The sequence below is a fragment of the Girardinichthys multiradiatus genome, chromosome 2 (assembly GCF_021462225.1).
Source record: "Girardinichthys multiradiatus isolate DD_20200921_A chromosome 2, DD_fGirMul_XY1, whole genome shotgun sequence".
Classification (NCBI taxonomy): domain Eukaryota; kingdom Metazoa; phylum Chordata; class Actinopteri; order Cyprinodontiformes; family Goodeidae; genus Girardinichthys; species Girardinichthys multiradiatus.
Window position 1 is genome coordinate 16,990,928 of NC_061795.1, and position 13,696 is coordinate 17,004,623.

Here is a 13,696-nt window from a genome sequence, read left to right on the forward strand (position 1 = left end):
TCAAGAATGCTTAGTGTGTCCTGTTAAATCTGTTGAAAAATGTCACAGCAGTTCAGAATAACAACCTAGCTAACATCTCCCAAAACCCTGTGTAGGAGAATATATTATGGTTTGATGAAACCAATTTTGAATGTTTGGCAGATAAATGAAATTATCACCAAAAGAACGCCATACCAACATGAATGCACGGTGGTGGAACTGTCATGCCCTGACGTCACCTTTCTCCAGATGCAACTAAGATTTTTGTCAAGGTATAAAAAGTTATAAATAATTCCAAATATCATATATGTCAGTATATATGTCTACCAGATAGCTGAAAAGAAGGGCATCATTTTCAGCATCACAGTGAGTCTTTGCGTACATCCAAATCAAGAAAAAAATGATTTCATTACAGAAAAAGGAACAATTTGAAGTAGCCTAGCCAGAGTGGAGAACAGACAATCTGACAGATCATCTGAAGAAGGCTATGGACAAGAGATGTCCTCACAATCGGATAGCTTTGGAGAACCATAAAATGTCCAGATATAGTAAAGCCGAGATGTGGGATGCTGATAACATAGACAAGCAAGACCAAATGTCAAAACTAAATCATACCGTACTTTAAAAGGTTTTAATGTAAGGGTGTGGACACTTCAAGTTTTTAAATCATTTTTTAGTGTTTAATTTTTTTTTCAAGACACTGTTTATCTGAATAAAAAAACAGGTTAATCCAAAGTTGGCCTTTCTCCAGATAGAAACAAAGTTCAGTTTTTGACTATTAGCACTCAAATATCAAAGGAAGTTTAATTCGCTCAATAAAGCAGCATCCAATATTTCAATCCAAAATAATATTTATATTTCCAAGCATTTAATTGCAAAACAGTGTTTTTCTTTTTTTTGTGGCTGTTTTTATGTTGAGACCTTTATCAAATGCAAATGACAGGGTGGGACATTAATGAAAAGTGTCACTTTTGCATATAGCACACAGCACACCTTTTCAACTTCCAACTGTACAAAGCTTGCAATTTCTCAAGGAAGACAACTTGCATTATTATAAATTTGGTCACACATCATTTGTCATGAAGCAGATCATTTGAAAACAATAACCCTGTGAGATTTGTTGGATGGATTAGTTGCATTGACAGGGGTCAAAGAGACCTTGGAACGACCCCCGTGACTCATCTGCACATGGGTTCTGAATCTTTATCCGGGAAAAATTTGCTTGCCGATTATAATTAAAAAAAACAATAATTCTTGTTCAGCTAAAACAGACAACAAGACAAAGCCTTCCAAAAGACACTGGCAGGAACAAAGGCAGAGACTCTGTGGTTTTCTGTTTTTCTAGCGCATTAGCCTCTGTGCTCCTGCCCAAAGAGTTGGGCCAGAGGAAGCTCTTAACTCCTCTCCAAGGCCTTGAATTTGGGAAGGAAATCATCTTCTCATTGTGTGAGACCAGACAGTCGTTCACCATGGTCAGTGACTGCACTCATTAGCATGGCATTAAATAGGCATGAATACAAGTCATAAACAATAAACACATGGCCACAAAAACCGCAACTACCTCCCAAACCGATTCAGAGCCAATCGCCAAAGAGAGTAAATACAATAATCTGTTCAAGATTTGTTTCACCCCACACTAGCCAGACAGCTAAGTGTTAGAAGAACTTTAAGTAATTTTTGTTTTTTCCTTTTATACGACAGAGGGAAGGGTAAAGAAACAGGTAGACCAGTACTGAACAGTGCTTCACACAGCAGTAGGCATGGGCCCGTTTGAGATTCCTAAAGGAGGATGACCTTTACAGCAAATACAATATCATAGCAGTATTTGGACGAAAATAAAACTATTTTTTCAACTGCTACTAAAGTCATGCCACAGCATGTCAAGTTCTTTTGTGACTTTTTAGATATGTCATTATTGTGCTCTTGGAGTAATTTAGAAAGGAAGTTTCACATGTTTTCTCCATTCAAGAATAATGGCTCCATTTGTGGTTTACTGGGGTCCCAAAGCTTTGTAAACCTTTTCGGGCTAATTGTCAATGAATTTGTTTCTAATCTTTTTCTGGAGTTTTTAGATATTGTGGCATGATGTGTTGCTTTTCCAGATCTTCTTGATGACAGAGAGGTTCTGGTTAAGTGATTTCTTGATTCTACAGGTGGGGCTAGTAAATGTGATTAGATGAAAAATTACTTTTTCACACTCATACAGGTTAGTTTAGATAGTTTTTTTTTTACCTCAATAAATGCAATCATAATTTGGAACCTGCTCAGATCTTTGTCTCATTAAAATGTGTGCGATGATGTCTAACATTTAAGTGGGACATAAAGAAAGACAAAATTTAAAATCTGTAAGGGGGAAAATACCTTTTACTCAAAACTGTGGCACTGTATGAAAGTATAAACATTTTTAGTTTGCCTTGTTTTATGTTTCAAAAATCAGCTAAAACTGGGGGTGTGTCTGACTAGTTGATACCCTCCCACTGCTCTGTGGAGTTATATACTTTTCTAAAGGCTCACAATGACATTAAATCTGCCAACCATAGTTTACCAAACTATTACTTCACACAATGTAACTTTTAAAAATCGGAAATATACCTTAAATAAATGTATAGTTGCACTTAAGTGCAATAGTTGGCACTCATTAAGTTCTAACACAATGACTGCCCATGTTATTTGTGACTGGAACTGTTTCTAACCAGCCAAATTTGTCTTTCTTGTAGGCAAAAGAAAGGCGTAGCTGCCTTCTTGTAGCCTTCTGCCTGGCAGTGAGCAGCACAGAAAGGAGAGGGATAGCTCTGAATTACGCTTGAAACAGCCAGAGAAAGCTTTGGACCTTCAAACACGTTGTCTGGCAGTTCATGAGAAATACTTTAAACTCTAGGAACCAAAGAATGAGAAACATATTTGGTTACTGTTTCAAATCAGTGTATTCCTTTACAGCAATAACCAGCTGCTACTTGAAAGACTCACAATACAGATGTGCACCATGACATTTCAAAATAAAACAATTTTGGATGTTGTGAGTCTCATCCCATGTCTCAGCTTTAATAGTCCACCATCAGAACTGATTTAAATATGTTTACGGAGAACTATGTTTCGGATAGTTCAGCCTATGTGGTTAAATTGGAGTAAGTGTGTGCAGAGGTGGGGGAATAGTTTGAGGGGACAGCTGTAACAGAATCACTTCATAAGTGGAATACCACTCCCTGTATAATAGCCAGCCACAAACCAGAACTATGGTGCAAATGTTTTCCAACATGGCATGGATGTATAGCTGCGTAGTGAGATTTAAAAAAAGGCATTCTTCTCTTCTTTCAATAGAGAAGCATGCAAAGGGTATTGTACATATTCGATCTAGGATTCCACCTACACCCCTTTCAAACTGTTTTGAAATATTTTAGAGCCTCTTGTCAGTTTTAAAACCCTCTTGACAGGGTATTGTTCTGATTGCAGTAGCCCCCAAGTTGATGATCACATACGTCTTCCCTGCTGTTTCACTGTTTAATTTCAGAGACAAGTTTACTGAGACAGCCTTTAGAGTTCCTGTTTCACCAAAGACAGACTTTTGAAGGGCATATAAAAGGCGCTAAAATGCATTCGTTCTACATAGTTTCACATGCTGAGAGCTACTTTGCATCCATCGCCCCGAAGGGTTAAGATTCAATAGCCTCTCACCCTGAATTTGTGAAATAGCCTTCCTGAGGATACCAAGGGGATGAACTACATTCCAGAGGTCTGCTGGGAGAAAATAAGATGGCCGTGTCTGATGTGTGGCTTTGTTGGCGGGCGACGGATGTCTCTTATGGTCATCAGGGTGTCAAAATCGGTTACCTCTAATCACTTCTGATAAACAACGATGGCCCTAGCACAACCGCAGGGCCTCGTGATTCAAATCACAACTGCTTAGAAAGAAGGCACCATGACCACACATTGACAGATTAACATTCCGCATGTTTAACTCATATCTCTGGAGTTGGAAATGAGAGGTGGCAAACTCCCTCCCAGATTCCACATCACATTGTTTGAGCTCTTCCTCTTGAACCCTTCCAAATGTGAAGCTGAAGGGATCGGAGGCACTGGAATGTCAAAGACAGAATTCCTTTGAATGGTCATTTGACCTGTCCCTACACTTAGTGCCAGCACAAGCAACACCATGGGTAACAACTGAATGCTAACTGAAGAGGTTGTTGGGACCCAGACCTCATGACCTACTGGGACCACTTACTCCCACAAGAGGACATATCCGACAAACCCAATTTCAACTTCAGCATCTATTTTTCTGCTTCAGGGATAGATAGAAAGAAAGCTTAGAATATATTTGTCTTTATATATTTTTTTATTTCATGCCTAATGACTAACATCATTGAATGTCTTTTTTAAAATTATCTAATTAATTTTTAGGCTTTTCTTCTATGGATGTTAGAATGTGAATGTGAATAAAAGTGTGCCCTGTTATAGACTGCCAACCAGTCCAGGGTGTACCCTGCCTTGCTCAGAGAATGCTGGAGATAGGCACCAGCCCCCACCCCCCATGATCCTGCAAGGAGAAGTGGGGATGGATGGATGGATGGATGAATGGATGGATATTTGACGTCATAGCAGGGGATTAAATATTTACGAGTAAATGTTTATCACAATATATTTGGCATTACACTTTAATATGCAGCTGCCTTTATGAAATGCCAGTTGGAATAACACCCGATTGTCTTTAACATGCATGGCTACCAACACAGGGAGGCCTCTCTTCATCACTTTTACCACAAACAGCTCTCCTTTAGCTTCTCTGACAAAAAACAGTGTGTGCCCTGTCACTTTTTTCGTGATATACAGTATTTGGCTCAGTCCTCAGGGTCTTCATGTGGATTTGGACTGATAGTTGGTTAGTTGTAAACATTAGACTCTCTCAGCGAGGGTTGCGGTGGTGCACCTGTTTACTGAAAGCCCCAAAAATGTCAGATTTGCTGTGGTACAGAGGAAACCTACTCTTCTCAAATCAGAGTGTCTGAGACATCTCATTGCTTACCCAAAATTGCAGAGCAGAGTTTTCCTCTGCACACAAAAACATGCCACGTTGGTTTCATTTGATATCTGATCACAGATTATGTTCCCTATTCAGAATTAGGAAATATTTCTTTAGGACACTTTATGCCAGAAATATTATATTATGGTTAAAGAAAAACCATACATGCAATGTTGAAACAGCAGGGCTTAAGGAAAAAAAAAAAAGATTTTTGATTAATATCCTCGTGCTCAGTCTCATTGGAGGCCTTTTTTTCCTCTTGTGCCCAAATAAGTTTAACCAACACTTGCCACAGGCCAAACCATCAAATAACTAACATGCAACATATTTTAAACCAAATCCGAGCAAGTTACCACAACAACTTTGTAAAAAACCAAGCTCCTCTCAGGCAGGGGGCTGTAAATGAGTCCAAATAATGACACAACACGACCAAGAAACAGCTGTGTGGAAGCGATGGGAAAGAAAAGTGTACTGTTGGGGTTGGGAGGACTCATGTGGGGTCCTTTTCAAGGCTGAGAAGGAGGAACCTGTGAAAGAGCCTGCCATTGGGGAAAAAGAAACCTCTCATGGCCCATTGTGCATGAATACACCAACCTCTAGACCTGTCTCCCTCCTAACCCGTTCCCATTACCCAGCCTCGCCTGCTCTCAACCAGTAGGAATGTTTGTGTTTGTTTATGCACTGCTTTTCTCCTTTCTTCTTTTCTAACAAGTTATTGTTTTTATTTAAAAGATGATTAATAGTAAGCCCTTTTATTAAAATATAAATTCTTATTCTTTTTATTTTTGAAATACATGAGTAAATAAGAGGATCTAGTAAATGTAGAAGGGTTTAATGTTTAATTTTTCTTTTTACCCACTGAAATATGTTATGTTTTTATTTACAGGAATTTATTCATGAGTTGTATTTTGGTTGATACAAACAAGCATGTATTTTATTGGGATTTTTGTGATAGATTACCACAGAGAAGTGTCTAATTGCAAAGCGGAAGGCAAAGAAATACATGGTTTTATTTTTTTATACATATCTGAATCTGAAAACTGAGGTGTGCAAATGTATTCAGTTGCCTTTACTCTGACACTCTTAAGTAAAAAGTCACCTAATTAATAAATAAATAAGGTCCACCTATCTGTAGATTATTTGCAGTATAAATACAATGAAGGCCTCAGAGGTCTGTTAGAAAACAGAGAACAAACAGACTAAGAAACTGAGTAGACAGGACATGGATAATGTTGGGGAGACATTCAAAGCAGATTACTATATAAAACTGTATCCCAAGATTTGAACAACTCACAAAGCTCCATGTAATTCATCGTCTGAAATCGGAAAAAGCATAGCACAACTGCAACCCTACTAAAAAATGGTCATTTACCTAAACTGGGCAAAGAGAGCATTAATCACAGATGCGTCCAACAGCCCCATGGTAATTGCAGGATTTGAGGAGCTGCAGAAGTCTACAGCTTAGGTGGGATAATCTGCTAGAGGACAGTTTGTAGTCGCACACCCTACATACCTGATCTTTGTGGAGGAGTGTCAAGAATGTTGGATTGTTGAAAGTAATGCAGAAGAAGTAAGTTCTGCACCTTCCCACAAGGCATGATGCAGACACAGCAAACATATGGATTGAGGGGTTGAATGCAAATACTATCCACACCTTTAAGATTTTTCTTAGAAACAAACATGTATTATTTTCCTTCTGCTTAACAATTATGCACCAGTGTGTGTTGATCTATCAAGTCAAATCACAACAAAGAACCAACCATGAAGTTTGTGGTTGTAACAGGACAAAATGTGAAGAATTTCTAGGGGTATGAAAACTTTTCCAAGGTCTTGGTCACAACATGTAGCTCTATTTGTGTTTAAGCTGCTTGAAACTGTTTCTTTAAACAGTCTGTATGATAAATTTCTGGTAAAAAAAAAAAGTAATGGACCGCTAAGAACAGAAGAAAAGTTGAAAAGGAAGCGTCCTTGAGAACACTAGAATGTTGTAAAACAGGTCAGTTCATTCTTAAGCTGAAAATAAAACATCAATTTACATGTCTGCTGATTTACCAGACCTTTTAATTTAGTAAATGCATGTGATTTGGGTCATAATATGTGTCAGTATTTTAATGTAACATGGAAAGAAATGAAGTTTGTGCTTTCTTAAATTTTAACCTTCCTCTTCTTCTCCCCCCCTCAGGATATTTTATGAATCTACATTCATCAGCTTGACTTTCATGTAGCCTCGGTTTGAATTGTGAGTATTTAATGCCATGGCTTAACATTATGGCCATTCAGCTCTGCAATCATGAGGCCTCCAAGGTACTAAGTGTTGAGTTAGCAGATAGTTTGCCTTACTGTACTCCCAACCTATAATCTAGAAGATTTACTACATACCTTGGCCCACCTCTGTAATTAGCAAACTTTCTAATAAGTCACCTCGTACTTTTAAAAACATTTACCCTTTCCACACATCGACCCACAACAGGAGCTATTGATGTGTCCAACTGAAAACACAAGGATGTTGCCATAGTGACGACCATCACTCACGCTAACCGAGCTTCAAGCTGTGTTTCCTGTTTCTCTGCCAGATCTGGAAATCTCACTGAGGGAACTCTGAGCAGCATGTTTTATGAACAAGAGGAGGTGTAGGCCATCATGTTCAAACAACAGAAAAACTATGAGCTATAAATAAAATTTTGTTTGGCTGTGAATGAATTCCATCAGATAAGCAAGTATTAATGAAAGCAATAGTGACAGAAAACCAAGAACTCAAAACTAGTCATGACAACTGTAGCCTCTTTCATTAGTGACTGGAAAGCCCAATTCAAAGATTTAGATCTTTTGGATTGGATCCCTTGGAAAAGTCAGTTCGTATCGCTCTCAAGCATCTCTTACTTGAAGTCTCCCATTTTAGCCTAATTTAACAGTTATGAATGGTTTTAATGTTTGTACGCAAATTTTTCAGCATTTTCATGAACACCTTAGTATTATGCCACGGTTTTTGTCACTGGAAAATCAGAACTGTATAACAATTTAATCATTTAGCAGCTGAATTCAGAACCACATGTGTTGATAAAGGTTTTGTATGAAACCTGCTCTGATCAATATGATGCTGCTTCTTTTTCGGTTTTCATTTCTTTGCTGCATTTAAATCCATCTCTCTCTCTTGGTCCATCTACATAGACAAGACTCCCATCCTTCTATTACATAGTCAGATTATCCTGTGACTGGCTGCACATTGTGCCTATCAACATAAGGACCTGCCCCTTCTGCATGGATTCTGCTGAGCTGAGGAGGAGCTGCTAAAGATTTGAATGTCTTCAACAAGAAAGTTCTTCTCCACAAATGAATGGGTCTCAGAGTCATTGACAAACAACTACGCCGCCAGAAGGTAAAGGCTGGTATGAGATGCTCACGGCATGATAACCTCCTTGAATAAAAATACCATGGTTTCATTGTATAAGGGTATTAGCACCAGGATAAGAAAAAAAAATTGTATGAAATGCTCTTATTTATTTATTCAAAACAGCTTGCGAAGTACCTCATAGCTTGCCAATGGCAGTTCTAAAACAGCATTGCCAATGTTTAAGGAAACATTTACAAGCAGCCCAATCTTGTCTTCCATGTATGTACGGAAAACATGTAGCAGTCTACTTTAAGCCAGCTGGCCAGTAATACGCAGCAAAAGGTGAGGAATGGGCAGCACTGCATTAGACATAACTCATACTTAGTAATCTATCTTGCTGTCCACTCAATCACAAAGCCTGTGTGACGTAATTTTCATCATCTCCATGGATGATGCGTGTAGCCCAGATTTTTGTGACAGCGCTGCCTGTGCATGCTGGCATTGTTAATAATACTCCCGGACAGAGGATGGCACTAAACACTCAGCAGATTAACAAAGTAAGATATCTCAGGAGAAAAACAACAACATAGCTTCTATTAAAGAAATACAGGAGATATGATGTGTTGTTAGTTTACCACTGACTGACATACCGACACAAGGAATATCAAGCCCTTTACTCTATATAACTGGAAACTACTTCAGCTACTTCACCATTTCTTCTGGCATCTCATTAAAAGGGTTTTAAACCAGAGGAACAGCATGAAGGAAACGTTTAGTAATTTTGAAACCTTTTAGAAACCTCTGTATACCTTGAAACCAGCGATCGACCCCTGCCTAGCTGCCACTGATGCTGAAAACCACACCATGTCCACCAGTAGTCTGGCCCACATGACTTGACCAGTAGTCTCAGATAGTCTCTGGGGGTCAACCAGTTCTCCATGGCTCAGAGCAGCAGGACAAGTGTCTGCTCGGATGGCCAACAACCACAATCTGACCTCTGCAACAGCAAATCCAAAGAGTCCAAGCAGACAGTTGGCCCTAGACAGGACAAGAAAGGACAGTAGAGGCCTGAGTGCTTGTGTGCTTCATCACTTCAGCTGTCTCAGCTCCATCTGGAGTAGTTTTTAATCTGTAATGACCCGGGAGATGGGACGTATGACTGCAGGTTGTTGGCCCGAGAGTTAAATAGATTTTACCACTGCTCCCGGGAACCTAATGACACTTCCCAGTGAGGTCTAATGGGTTTATGCATTTGTGGATGTCATTTTATTACCATTCAACTCAAGAAAACAGAGAATATAAGGGTAGGAGTTTTCTTTGGAGCGATGAGACGTGGGTCCATATGTTAAAACTGTGACACTCAAAATTAGAAACATGAATTTTTCCTCTGCTTTCTGCCCAAACCAGCTAATTGATAGAACATATCCAACAGCGGGTAAAGTGATCCTGTAATGATCATATTGTGCAGCTATTTTTTCAACCTCCTTTTCTTCTTTGTATAATGACTAATAAAAATCAGCGCTAAGTAAATTCTAAGAAGAGTTTTTTTACAAACCATTCAAAGCATGAAACAACAAAAAGCATAAAAAGGAAAAACTGAAATAATGCTGGATTTTAATGTGAAAACATAAATCTGATTTGTTGTGTATACAGTAATAAAAGCAAATGATCAAACTATTCTATACTTTAATAAGATTTACGACACATATGGCACTTCACAGACTCGTTAACGTCTCACAGAAGGAAAATAAGTTATTCACACAAAGACTCCATGAAACAATTCCGAATTACTAGATAATTACAAACACCAAGCTAGGCTTTAAGCAAAACTTGTGCCATACTCTAAAGATGTCTTTAATTTAAAAACGTGGTATCAAAGAGCCAAATAAAAACATAACAAAAAAACAGACTCTTATATGTAAAGCTTGGAGACCAATTAATGTGTTAAACATATTATGTAAACTTGTGGGACTGTTTCACAGTTAACATCTACAGAAAGAAACATGATGCTTCTAAACACTGACTGTATATCTCTATCATACCTCTAACATCAGACATTTAGTTTGATGTGCTCCTAACTGTTGAAGAGAGTGAACATCATGGTAAGTTTGAAAAGATGCCTGCAGCCTTTAGAAAAGAGATTGTAGAGTCTTTTAAGTCTGGTAAGGGATTTAAAGAGGACTCAAAATAATTTTAAATCTGCCATTGCACTCTACAGAAAATGGTCTACAAATGTTTGAAACAATTGCCAACATGCCAGAGTCTGACTGTCCAAGTTAGCTCACATTTGAAGCAGACAAAATGCTAAACGAAGTCTTGAACATCACACCTACAGCAGGTTCTTGCTACTGCTGATGTAAAAGAGCACGCACAATCAGAAAGAGTCTGTAAATGCAAGTTTCATGAGAGACGTGCAAGTAGGAAACATTTGTTTTCTGAAAACTTCTTGTAATCATCCATGAGTCCCTGACATTGGTCTGAGTATAGTTTCTGTTGTATGAAGGGTTTTTCTGAGTGTACAGTCGGTTTCTAGTCACCTCACCGCATCTCAATGAGATCAAGATCGGGGCTTTGATTTCTTAGTTTTTAAACCATTCTTGGTGAGTTTGCTGGTATGTTTTGGGTCATTGTCACGTTATAGGGTACATTTTCCTCAAGCTCCCTCTGATACATTCACGTTTTTCTCACAGAGCAAAGGTTAAAAGTTAAACCTGTGCAGTCTCTTTCTGATTGTTAATGCAAGTAGGCCTGCTGGAGGTGGACTGAGGCTGCCTGTGAGGGATTTGGGACGGGGGAAGGCATATGGCATTGAGGCCGTAACAATATGTGGTTTCAAGTGAGTCTTTACTATCACCAGCAATAGTCGTTAGATTTAAAAAAAAAAAGTCGCCAGAGGGGTCTCAAAAATTCCCTTGGAAAAACGGATTGATAGGTGAAGTAGCTGTTTGTTTTGTGGAAAGACACTGAGCTGGCTTATATGTAACTTATATGTGACTTAGAAGGTTTCTGCAATCATCCGCAGCCAAAGCAGTCAGGCAGAGGACAAACAGAATAACCTCTGAAAGTAAGAACTATTAATGTGTGTGTATTGGGTTTTATTTATTCTAACAGCAGTGCAATATTGTTTAAATCATAACTGCATCTCTGCAGTGTCATATAGTGAACAAATATAATTGGGTATGGTTTTATTTCTTCTGACAAACATTCTCACACTGATTTAAACTGATTAGGGAAATAGGGTTTGCTAATTTGTTACCATATTAAGTCTGTCATAATTGCTATTTTAGTGGGGTTTTTATTATAAATTTTATTTTACAATGCATACACACATTGTAAAATGAAAGAACATTATCTGTGAAGTTGCCAGCTTTAAAATATTAAATATCTGATCATCACAGGGTTAACATCTATTTAAATCACAGTGTACAAAACACACAACCAATTTCCTGATATCTTAATTAATTAAAGATTCATTTAAACTCGTTTCACTAAAACTGCTTCACTACAGCGCTTTGAGTGCCTTGTTGCTGAAAAGCGCTAAATAAAGAAACTTGACTTGACTCAAAAGTTGAAGCCAAATAATGAAAGCTAGTGAGAAACTGAGTCCCTTGCCAAAACCTGTGCGTACAGAAAATTGATAGATGGGAGTATGTAGTGGAAATGGACTCAATGACAGTCATGTATACCCTCAAATATTTACATTTCAATGGGTTCATTTCAAGTGGTCCAACTTATGTTTCTAAAAACATTACTGGGCATTTTGTTTTATTTGTTTTATCTCTGTTCTTGAATTAGCAAATGCTGATTCAGCAGTCTAATCTAAAATCCAAAATGCAATAAAAAAGGAAATTGAAAAAGAAAATCCAGTAAAAAAAATATCTAAATCATTTGGTTTTTCATTCATTTTCCATAACTGCCCAATTCCTATAGTATCACAAAGAAGCTGGTGCTGATCTCCACAGGTCCATGGGATAGAGGAATCCATTTGCAAACACGTTCACCTAAGGGCGATATTGAATTTCCAATTGAGTTAACATTCAGGCTTTTGAACTCAGTCAGAAAACAGGAGTACCTGAACAGAGCCCATGCATGCACAGGGAGAACAATATGCTGTGCAATATGTTGAATTGCAGTTGTCAATATCCATATGTGCAATATCGCAATTGCAGAGGACTGCTAGATGTAATAGTTGGTAAGACATTGTATTTCCGGTGTCATGCATGCAAAGTCTGCATGCCAAAATATATTTTACCTGTTGGATGGACTCTCTTTTCCCTCAATTTCCACACTGGATATTTATATTTATCTATTTTTTACTTGTATATTTTTGTGGCTAAGATGCTAAAGTTAGCAAGGAGTTGTGGGCATTGTAACGGATGGGGAGAAAGAAAAAGCTTGTTAATCATAACATTGTAATCACAATATTCAACAGTGGTGCCACAATTACATATTTACCAGATATTGTTGGGGAAACATGCTCAGTCCATGCAGAAAGGCTTCATCCCAGCATGCTTTGAGACAACAATGCTAACTGCTGCTACTTTTTTTGCGATGCAACATTTGTTTCCCCACCGTGGAAGTGAGGCCTGAAAGTTTTAGGAAATCACCGACCTAGAAAATCTTTTAACATCTTCAGCCATGTAAAGGTCCCCTCCAAATATTTAAAGTTAGCTCAAATTAAGAGTGTGTTAAAATGTTCTGTTGAAGTCTTTTCCTTTGAGAAATAAATCCAGTTTGCTGCTGATCTGTAATTAGGATGATTGATTAAATCAAACAATTCTTATTGCACAATTTGACATTTTAAACACTCCAGTATCTCCACCCACAGAAATTTCAACAATGTTGTTTCAACTCCTTAAGCCAAGTAAAATTAAAGAAATGCTGGCTGTACTGTACATTTAACAGATAAGAATCAAATTTTAAATTAACAATGGTGCATTAAAATACCAACTCTACATTGTCTTGGTTTAACAGCAGAAAGACTTAGTGAACAGACAACACTTTTAGTAAAATGTTTGCTTTTTCTCATGGTTTTTCCCTTTTGAGATCTGCTCTGTGTTAGCTTTGTTTGGGTATTAAAGAAGCAGAGGAGCTTGGAGGACTGTCAGTGCAAGAGCACTATCTTAAACAAAGACATGTGTTACCAAAGAGATGTCAGCCTCCCCACTACCCAGTACAATGTAACTCAATCCATATTCTAATGCACTGAAGGGGTTCATTAAAAGAGAGGGTTAACAGTGTTGATCAAAGACTCAACGACAGACCAAAGGATTTCTCTATAACATCAATGTGACCTTAGTGCCCCCATCAGCTATTTGGATGTCAGGACTGTGATGGCAATGAGGCGAGGCCCAGTTGGTTGGTAGAAA